The sequence below is a fragment of the Phaenicophaeus curvirostris genome, chromosome Z (assembly GCF_032191515.1).
Source record: "Phaenicophaeus curvirostris isolate KB17595 chromosome Z, BPBGC_Pcur_1.0, whole genome shotgun sequence".
NCBI classification, from domain to species: Eukaryota; Metazoa; Chordata; class Aves; order Cuculiformes; family Cuculidae; genus Phaenicophaeus; species Phaenicophaeus curvirostris.
The window spans coordinates 57688476-57699342 of record NC_091431.1 but is presented as its reverse complement, the minus strand read 5'-3'; positions in this window follow the sequence as shown (position 1 = coordinate 57699342).

Here is a 10867-nt window from a genome sequence, read left to right as displayed (position 1 = left end):
CAAAGTGAGATCATGCCATTTAACAGCCCAGTTCAGTGTTTCATTGGTGATTTTTCTGCCTGCACCAAAATGGTACTTTTAATCAGTATTTAGGTGGAGGTGAATTAAATGTTTCACTCAGAGATTACTGCTAGAAGTAAAAACAGGTCAGACAGAAACCAGCATCTTGTGGGATCTTCCGCAGGAAGTTCAGGAGAATGATCAATGAGCTGCCCCGACCTCACCACCAAAGGGGAAATCCCCATCCATCACCAGCACTGTCTGCACAGCGTTAACACAGATCCTGGGGGGGCTGCTTCTCCTCCTCTTTACACCACATCTATCCTGATCAAACTCTGTGGGATGTCCTGATGTTGCTTTTCAATGAAACCAGTGTAAATAAAGACAAAATAAGTCTCAGTTTCCCCCATCCTCCCCTTAGACTTTATTCATGCCAACAGAGCCTTGACAAGAAACAGCAAACAACCAAAGAGTTCAGTGAAACAGATGAGCCACCAGAGAGATGGAAATTTCAGCTCTCAAGAAAGGAAAAAAGGAATAAATCTAGCCATAAATAATTCTCTGAATACCAAAAGTTGCTGCCACTGAAGTTAGTGGCAACCAAATCAGTCTAAAGTTGTATGTGACCAGCTTGCTATTTGGGAATCCTTTGTCTTGAGTGGGCTGAGGGCACTGGCAATAGGCTGTCAAATAAAATGAAGGGTTATGCTAGATATACAGGAGTGCAGAAAAGCTTTTTCAGCATGGATGCAAATGTGAATTATAGATGCAAAATAAAATGCTCAACTCTTTAGTCTTGTGAAGAAGATGAGAAAACCAACATACTGTATGTTGCATTTGGGTAGGTTGTTCATATAGTTCTGGTATATGTGGGTTTAAGAACTAGGGTAGGATAGGGTAGGATAGGGTGGGATGGGATGGGATGGGGTGGGATGGGATGGGATGGGATGGGATGGGATGGGATGGCAGAGCAGAGCATTGCATAGCAGTGAAAGATAAGAAAAACATAGAAAAAGATAAGTGCATTGAAGCACAGCAAAGAGAAGTGAAGAGAATCATAGAGTCATAGAGTCATAGAATCATAGAATCATAGAATCATAGAATAGTTAGGGTTGGAAGGGATTTTAAAGATCATCTAGTTCCAACCCTCCTGTCATGGGCAAGGACATCCCATTAGATCCCACTACATCCTGTCATGTTTAACACATATCAAAGGGAACTACACTCAGGCAAATATTGGCATCCATATTATATAGCATTACATTACTCGAAATACAGTTGTTCTAAGCACAGTTGCCGGCTGGCAGATGTTTGTAAGAACGAGCTCGTGCTTGTTACCACATGTGATCTCGGACCGACCAGTGAATTTAAAGTGTAAAAATTAAAGCATTAGGTTGAAGTCTCCTACAATCAAACATAGTGCTATTAAGTAGCCACAAGGCAACAGCAATTAGCAGTAGTAGACAACTTCATCTTCAAAATCCAATACTACTACATTCTGGGAAGTGAAAGGAATACTTCAAACACAGAAGTGAAGATTGCAGCTGAAAACTGAGAAAGAACAAAAGTGTGGGGTTATAATGAGCAGATAAATTAGAAATGGATGTGCTATTCCTGACCCCATCACAATTGCACCATGGCAAAAAATTTTCTTAAAAAAACAACTCAACTCAACATTTCCCCCATGGTTCACAGGTCATCAGAATAATGAAAATTGCTGCTTATTTCTGCTGGCATTAGCATCGACTAAAATTGATGTTAGTTTATATTAACAGGTCAGACTGTGACCTGTGTGGTTGAGGATTCTATGTCAATCCCACTGGGCAGTCCCTCACGAGTAGAGAGAGGCTGAGATCTATCAGAGGGCCAAGGAACATGGCTACAGGCAGTAACCATTTAAGACTCCTGGCCAAATCTGCTCACAAGGGTGAAATGGCCCAAAGAAGCAAGTTACATACCTAGTGTATAAGACTTCACAGGTCTGCCGAAGTAAGGACTTAGAAGGCTTTCTCTTTAGTCCCTCCATTAGGTCTCCCTTAAGTTCACACCTGCCCCTAAATTCTTACCTGCTTGCTTACTCAGAAGACACAACAGAGAAGTGTGCAGACCCATAAACACACACACAGATGTTTTAGCCTGGCAGTAAACATCAGCAGGTAAATTTTGTTCTGTAACTATATTTAGGAAATGCTCCTTGTATAAGACACCAAAAGAGATCTGAAGGGGCTGCATTTCACGTTTGGGTTTCTCACAGGCAAAATGTCCTAGGGAGATGATAAAATAAAAAAAATTACACACAGATGTGGTGAGGAAAAGAAATCATAAAAGAAATCAGCACACTCCCCTAGCAACTAGCCAATATTATTTGGAAGTACATGGAAACTCTATTCTGTGCTTGGAGCTAGAAGCCAAAGCAAATTATTACAATGGATCAAAAAATACATGTCATGGAAGAAAACAGTATGGCAGATAGAGGTCTGGCTATTACATGAATATCGTAGAGGAAACAATGATAATATGATCTTCCACACTGTCCACTGATCAAGTAATGATATAAATCCAATGTTATTCCCTCCAGTTTCAATGGCTCTTTATTGTTTTACCTGTGGAATCCATCAAGGTTTTCTTTCCAATGAACAGCTTGATACTGAAAAGCTCTGAACTAAGCTCTGCCTTGAAAACTGGTGCAACAGGAATTAATGAAGCTTCCCCAGCTATCAACAGCAGAAAATTTGGCACCATTGTTTAACTTGTGGTATAAATACTATACACGTGGAAGATTTTCTGGATCAGACCAGATTAGTGCTAATTATTTTTTTTCCACATTTACTGTATAAACTGTCTCAGTGCCAGTTTACATCATAGTTACATCAGCATATATAATGTTTGGCATTCTGTCTAGAAGTGGAGTTTTCAACCTTTACATCCAACACTTTAGAGAGAACTGAGTAATGCCTGGTTTACTACCAGTAAGCTGCTGTGTTTCAAGCTGAATACTGCAGAGCACACATTTTCTAATTCTTGTGCAAATAATCCATTTTGTAAGCAAAAGCAGCATGTGTGGGGTTCTTGAGGTTGTATTTATGCCCTCTAAAATGTTTAACCCCCATCTGTTAAAGATGCCGATGAAATGACATACCTCACGATACATGATTGTTTTGCACTGACACATAGGACTGGCCTATTTGTTAGGCCAGTACTCTAATGTTTTGCTCCTTTTACTCGTTGGATAGAAAGATTATTCTGCACTTCAGTTCTTCTGAATTTAAGAAATGTGGCCAACTGTTTTTATCCAGTCTTTTGAACATGTAAAGTTGAGATAAGCAGGAAGTATTAATAACTCTTTAAACATAGGAAAAGTTTTGATACATGACCCTGTTGCTCATTTACAAAAGGCAGTCCCTAAACTAAAAATATGTTACTGTACATTCCTGAATGATCCAACCTTTTCCCAGGCTTCCTTTACAAAAAGCCATAAGCACAATGCTATAGAAGAAGTAACGATTCAAAGGGAAATACTGAAAGGAAGCTGAGCTGCAAAGTCCAAAATGAAAAGCCAGAAATAGGAAGTAAAAGATAAGAATCAGGAAAGTGAGATAGCAGCAAGGACTCCCTTTTGAATGATTTCTTTTCTTGTATCTTTGCAATGAATTGCTAATTACTCTTTGTTGCGTCTGTAACATGGCAACTCAACTTCACTCTGGTAAAAATAGATGTTTTGGGACATTTCCGACTTGCTGAAGGCAAGAGATGTTTACATCCTTTCTCCAGGCAGACCAGGTGCTATGCAGAGAACTGGGTAGACTGTTACCTATGCACAGTAGTTCAGGAGCTACTACAGAAATTACTGGATATGGTGGGGTTATCCACAGAGAACCTCAGGAGCCAGAGCCATAGCTTAGAATCATAGAATCATAGAATAACCAGGTTGGAAGAGACCCACCGGATCATCAAGTCCAACCATTCCTATCAAAAAAAAAAAAAAAAAGCTTGTTTTAGAGCATATTAAAAATATACTTGCCCATAGCCATATATATTTGTGGCATGTTCAGCCAAACCTGGAATTCGAAGCCAAACTGACTGCATGTAACTTCTGCTCCAAGTTTCCTCCCTCAGACCCATAACCATACAAATCAAGACAGGCACCTTTCAGGACTGTGCTACTGAGTCCCTATGGCACAGTCCTGTTCCTCAAGAGGTTACAGATGTGTCCTGGCTCTGGCTGAAGGATCTCTGCACTGTGCCACCCTTGCACAGTGTGTTGATTCCTAGTGATTTGTAAAAACACTACAATTATCTGTGTAGCAGAAATCACTGGCTATCCCTCAATTAGTTCATGAATCAAGTCAAATAATTCTGTCGTGCTTGCAGAACACATTGAAGAGACAGAAAACATCACAGAGTGGTGGAAATACTCTACTACATGGCAAAAGGGTTCAGTTTTGTCCAAGGAAGGCAAGTTTGGGTTTGTGAATATTGTGACTTCCATCCCTTCCCTGCTCGATGCGAAGGGTAATTGTACTTTGACACTACCAACCCCTGATAATTAAGCCAAATTCCCATTTGAGAAATGTTTGCTTGTGATACCTGTGCAAAATATCGAAGTGCACCGTTTAGTTTTCAAATTGTAGGTACTAATTCTAGGATCAAGTATTTTAGGACTGGTGGGGAAAATCCTCTTACTTGCAACTCAAGCTGATTTTGATCTCTGTCCTTCAATTAAAAAAAAGGTGACATTTCTATAGACACTTATGAGAGCAGAATCATATTGTAAGTATTAATATGATTTCTACTTTTTTATATTGAAAAATGTTTTTGAAAAACTTTCTTGCAGTTAAGCAGTGTTATTGTCCTAAAAGCTTTCTGCAAAAGTTTTAGCCATGCTTTATGCACAGGCAGGATTAACTAATTAGATATTTCTTGTAATGAATGACAAAGCTATTAACAGCTTAGCTCTTGTACTCAATGCGTTGCTAACAAGAAAATCTGTAGTTATAGGAGTGAAATGTTGAGTTGTTTGAGTTCAAGTTAGGTGTCGTCTTGAGCTAAAATTTCCATGTATTCTTTGCAATATCACCGGGATAATAACCTTTCCATTGGCAGATAAAAACCAATTTGAACTAATTCATTTAGATAAGCAAAATCATCAAATTTATATCTATTGTCATTTTTCTTTAAGAAGAAATCTCTCTTCCTTTTCATAAACACCCATCTTTGAAGCATAAACACTTTCCAGAATAAGTAGATGATCCCAGAACGGTCGTAAGAGGACTTCAGCATCTCCTAGGTAATAAAACTACGGGGCAGAGCCAGCCAAAGGCTGAAACGAGTAAGGACACTAATGGGAAATATTAAAAAGTTCCACACACTTTCTTTCCTTAGGATAAGTGGCTGTTTTATCTTGGCTTCTGCTTCTCTCCGCCAAGCGATCTCTCCAGCTCACCCTTAGTTCTCATTACGCTGTTTTTCTTCACTGTTGACATTCTCATCTCTCTGTTTACATGTGTTCTCTCTCCCTTTGATTTATATGCAGCTTTATTCTTCACAAGTCTACTTATGCCATGCACAAAATGCACCCTAAAACTTAGAGTGGAACAAGTCTTTATACCTTCAGCCCATCTTTATTGCTTTCTCTTGTTCACAGTCCTCACACTCTGTCCATTTTGTCTACCCAGACTGAAGCCTCTTTGAAACTTTGGGCTAACTGGTGCAGAGTCTTCTTCAAGCAGCCTTATGATAGTTGATCTTCAGACACTTCCATGCTATATGCCACTGGTATTTACTTTAGTGAACAGTTTTGGACACAAATTGAATGAATATCTTGGTTTCCATGAAAAGAGATGCCAGTTAAGGGACAGAATAATGCATTTGGAGGGATCTAGCGGAGGTCCATTTGTTTCCCCAGGGAAACAACAGAATTTTCATGCACCCAACTGCTTCTCACATCCTTTGTCTTTTGCCTAATCAATCTTACGACTGTACTTTCAAATATTTGGTTCTTTTTTCTCCTGGTGTACACATACTGTGAGTGAACATCTACCCCAATGACACAAATACTTTACAACTCATTTCTGTGGGGCCAAGACTTCAGTGAGGCAATACTTTCAATGTGTTATAATCTTCTCTGCTGTAAAATAAACAAATCCAGTTCAAAGCTTTTTCAGTATGTTTTTTTTTAACTCAGAATAAGGAAGGGAATATTTGCAAACAAGCTCTAATTAGAAAGCAATGAGGGGTAACAGCTGCCTATTTTCTGTGATAAATTTGTGTTTCATTAAGCAACAAAACTGCCAGAAAGCTTAGAAAATTACCCACAAACATAAAAAAACCCTCGCAAACCTATTTTAGCTCCTATCTTATTATTTTCAAATTTCTTAATATAGTTCTAAAGCAAGCAGAGGTCTTGTAACTAAGCAGAGTTAACAAGTGCAGAACACAACCTCGTGTTCTTACTCAGAAATCCGATGTTTTATAAGCATTTGTATCTGTTCTATATACTTAAGGAATGAAATAAAATCTGATGAGTTGTATTGCTTTTTTATTTTATCCACAGATCAACCTTAATTTTTTGATCAAGAACTTCATGTTAATTTTCATTCATTTATTCAAATGCCCATGAGCTTAATCCTTTATGACAAATGCCTGAAAAAAATGTGAGCAAATTATTCAAAACTGAGCTATTTTCACAAATTATGAATCTGACAGACTGAATATGTGATTTCTCCATCCTGGCGTATTCTTCTTCTCTTTTGCTTTGACTTCTGAATTGTCATAGACTGTCTGTGGGCTATTTTTCATGTTTCCTCTCCCTAAAAGAATTATCTATTTAAGCAAGGAGAAATCCAGAAATAATTCACCATCAGATACACTTTCTTAGAGGATTTAATTAAAATCATATAGTTACTGCTCAGACCACAGTCGTATGTTCCAATTGCCTCCCATGCTGTGTTATGGATCCTCTGTGCTGTGCTAGGGTTCGGCCTATAATGTTCTAGATCGTGAGTGCTGGCCAGGTGCTAGGTGAGTATTTCATCCTTCCTGTCAAGAAGCTGCACAGGGGACCAAGAGGGTAGTCAGCTACAGGTGGTTCTTGGCAGTAGGAAACAGCCCCCAAAGCTGTAGTACACGAGATATTCCCTCATGGGAATCCCATTAAACCAGCTGAGTGAGAATTGAGTAATAGTATCTTCAGTTGTGGCTTTAGTGGTGTTTTTCTGTTTTGCAAAATGAAATTTTATTTTTCTTTTTATAAAGCAATGGTCGTAAACAAATAAGTTTGTTTTCAACAACCAATATAGAGGGAAATTATTCTTTTATTTGCCTGTTGCCTAAGTTGAATGCCTGAAAGAGGATTTAGGAACCACTGCCTGTGCCCATTGAAAACCACCCACGGTCACCAGCAGTGTTTGGCTGGGCAGATAAATACTGCCCTGGATGGTTAAGCTGGAATCAAGCATTACAAGAAGGAAAAAAACCCGACCCAGCACAGATGGTGCAATAACCCTTCTGAAAATCACTGTCGCAAATATGAATATCAAAACTGGTAACTGTTACCATGACCCTGACTTCAGTAACTGGAAGAGGAACATTTTAAATATCCCTGTAGAACTGAGTTTATTTCTTGTGTTATGACCAGCTGTGCTTTTAACTTGTGCAGATACTCTCAATATTTCTGCATAATGAGGCCGAGATCACCCAACAAGATCAACACCATTGTTCGTAAGACAGAACACACAAACAGAATTTGTTCAATAATATAGGGTTCTAGTGTGCAGTTGCTGCCAAATCTCCTTGGGGCACTGCCAGAATAATTGCTGCTTCAGCTGTCTCATTTCACAGCTCCACAAGCTGATTTACAGTGTAACAAGTTGACTCAAATCACCCATTTCCACTCCTGGAATAGCACAAACACCACTCCCTTCAGGCTACGGAGATGATAATTTCTGAAACTGGTGGACCTTGAAACCATAACCCGCTGTATCACCATTTTAAACATGCTTATGTTCTCATGTAGTCATGTTACAGCGTAGCGCCATCCCCAAGAAAACTTGCAGCTAGGACCCATCCCTTTGAAATTGCAGAGAAAAAAAATAACTACACAGCAGTATCATCAAGTTCATCTTTCATCTTTATGCGTGTGAGATCTTTAGCGCTGCAAGTACAGTTGCTGCCCTCATGTTATTCTTTCCATTATGGTGTGGATTGTACATAGAATTAATTGACAAGATCTGGCTGGACCACCTTGAAATATGGAACTTTTATGATTCCCAGTGAAAGGAACCAGATGACATTTGTTCACAGTGCTCCATCAGGGTGCCCAAACCCACCGTTCAGAGAATAATTGTGTGCTCAGTGTAACCATTTTTACTTGAATTCTGCTAAGACTGGTGCTAAGACAGGACTGTGGCTTTTGGCACAGGATGTGCATGCTCCAGAGTTTAATCAGTGAAAGCCACATCACGGTCAGTGTGGTCTATTGCCATTTGAAAATGTCAGGGATTTTGCAGTCATGCTGGTCCAGAGCTCCTCCTTCCTTTCATGCAGCTGCTTTTATCTGGTACCGAGGGAGATGAAAAGATCTATGATAGGACTTCGGTTATGACAGCTTGAAAGAGGGATGTTCCAAGATACTGGACACTACAGTCTGACAGGGAACATACACTACATGGTTTCAAGACAGCATAAGCCAACAATCATGTGCCATTTATTAATTTAAATTGAAATTATTTATTAAATATTCATGAGTAGATTTTTTTATGAGAGTAGTGATAAACAGTGATTAAAGTGACTTTTCTTATTTACTGATGTCTCTTCTAATTATTGTGTATTTTAGTTTTCCATGTAGCTGCAGGGAGTTCTGATATTTTATTGAAATTTTTGTGAGAGTGTGTTACTAGGGAAAAATTTTTTGCTTTTTACAAACAAATGTAGATAAGAATGACTCCATTTTTTGTACATTGAATCGAATCTGTGCCATTGGAAGTAGTTAAAATCTATAAATTTTTGTTCTATTTTCATTTAAATAAGGGCTTTTTTGCTCATATTTCTGTGGTTTCTTCTTAGTTATGACAAGGATGAGGGTCTTGATACAGCTTTTGGACCCTATAACTTCACATGAAATTAGTGGCTGCCTTTCAATGCATGTTTCACAGCTGATTTTAAAAGCTTCAAAGCAACCTGTGCCACCTGGAATTGATTTACAGTTAAATTTAACCTACTTGCAGTCTGCTAGATATTGATTATTAAATATTATCAGTCAATCCAAAAAAAGCTCCATCAGATGATTGTGGGATTATAAACATTGGGATGGAGGTGTCTGAATCATCTGCCAGATAAATTAGATGAAGATAAAGTTGGAAATTATTAAATCATAAGTAAAAGATGTAACAGACATTAAAATTACTTGCTGTAATTTGTCTGACTATGGTAAACTGACCTATTCAGACTTCAAAAGAGTCTTCTGAGTTTATTTCTCTTCTGTAAGTACACAAAAATTCTCTTGAAAAATCTTATGGCTGTCTTTGTTTTAATCCTGTTTTCTAAATATTTCTTCCTGATGCCAGATTAACTTGCCCAAAAGGAAGGTTAATTTTACAGCTTGCTATACGGCAGGCAGTTCTGTAGTCAGAAGATAAGTGCTTCAACTAGGAGCTGTTGGGACAATCCATGCTCCAAAGTTGTCACCACATAGAAAAATAGTACCCTCTGTACTGAGAACTAGAAGTTTGCTTAAAAAAAAAGATCCCTACATTAAATATACAGTTCATTAGATGTACAGCCGTAACAAGTAGAAAGCGTCGGTCACTGCTGCCCAGCACAAGGGCAGAATGAACGTAAGGACTAGAGCTTAGTGGCATCTGCATCCCTGTGTGATGTGTGAATATGAGTTGTCAGCCCCCTCTATTGGATAAAGAGCTGTCAGCCATCTCTCAGCACTGTACACTTTACTTCAGTGCCGTGTGTTGTGTAACTGCCTTGTGAACCTTAAGGGCTGCTCTCTGTACCCGAATATGTGTGATGAGTGACAAGAAGTCAGCCTTCTCTGTGATTAAGCTTTAGGAAATATTGCTTACCTGGAAGACCTCAGTAAAAACAGAGATAAATGCAAATGTCTGACAGAGAAGTAAGTCATCAACTCAGCAAAGATCAAGCCGTGAAGTGCAAGCACAGATAGGAGTCCAGACCTGGCCAAGGACACAAAGATTCCTGGGGCACGACTCTTAACCCACTAAGAAATTTCCACTAAAGAGAAAAACAATATGGGAGAGCTGGTCTGGTACAAGAAGGCAGTATTTGGAAACTAGGAGATGGTGTGCAAGGGGACACCTCAAAGTCACCTAGAGATTAGTGTTGATGCATGACTTGTCAGAATGGACAAGACTAGATTTCTATTAGTGATGGAAATTGCAAATGGTGTGCTGGACACAAATGGAATCTATAGTAACCCCTCCACAAGCTGCTGCATATGAGTTCCTCAGTCAACTAAGAATTTGTTTCTCGCTTAATTTTGTTGGGCTTTGTGGGTGTCTCTTATTGTAAATCTGTAATGTTTCTGGATATGTGGCTTTCCTGTTTTCAGCTCAGTTCTGAGAACCAGCTCAGCAGTGGTTTCAGCACTGAGTGACACCAGTGGTCACCTTGTTTAGCCAATGCTCATTCTTTCCTGGACCTTTACCTATCCCCAGCTGCAGACAGGCCATCCTTCCCGTGCGTACTTTCACGGTGCTAATAAAATGTAGAACTGTGCAGCATTTTGCAGTCCCGAAGTAAAACTCCTGCCACTCCCTGGCTCAGACTGGCCCTCATCCAAAGGGATGAATGGGCAGGCACTTTTGAGACACAGGGATTTCAGTGCTAGCAAAGGCTT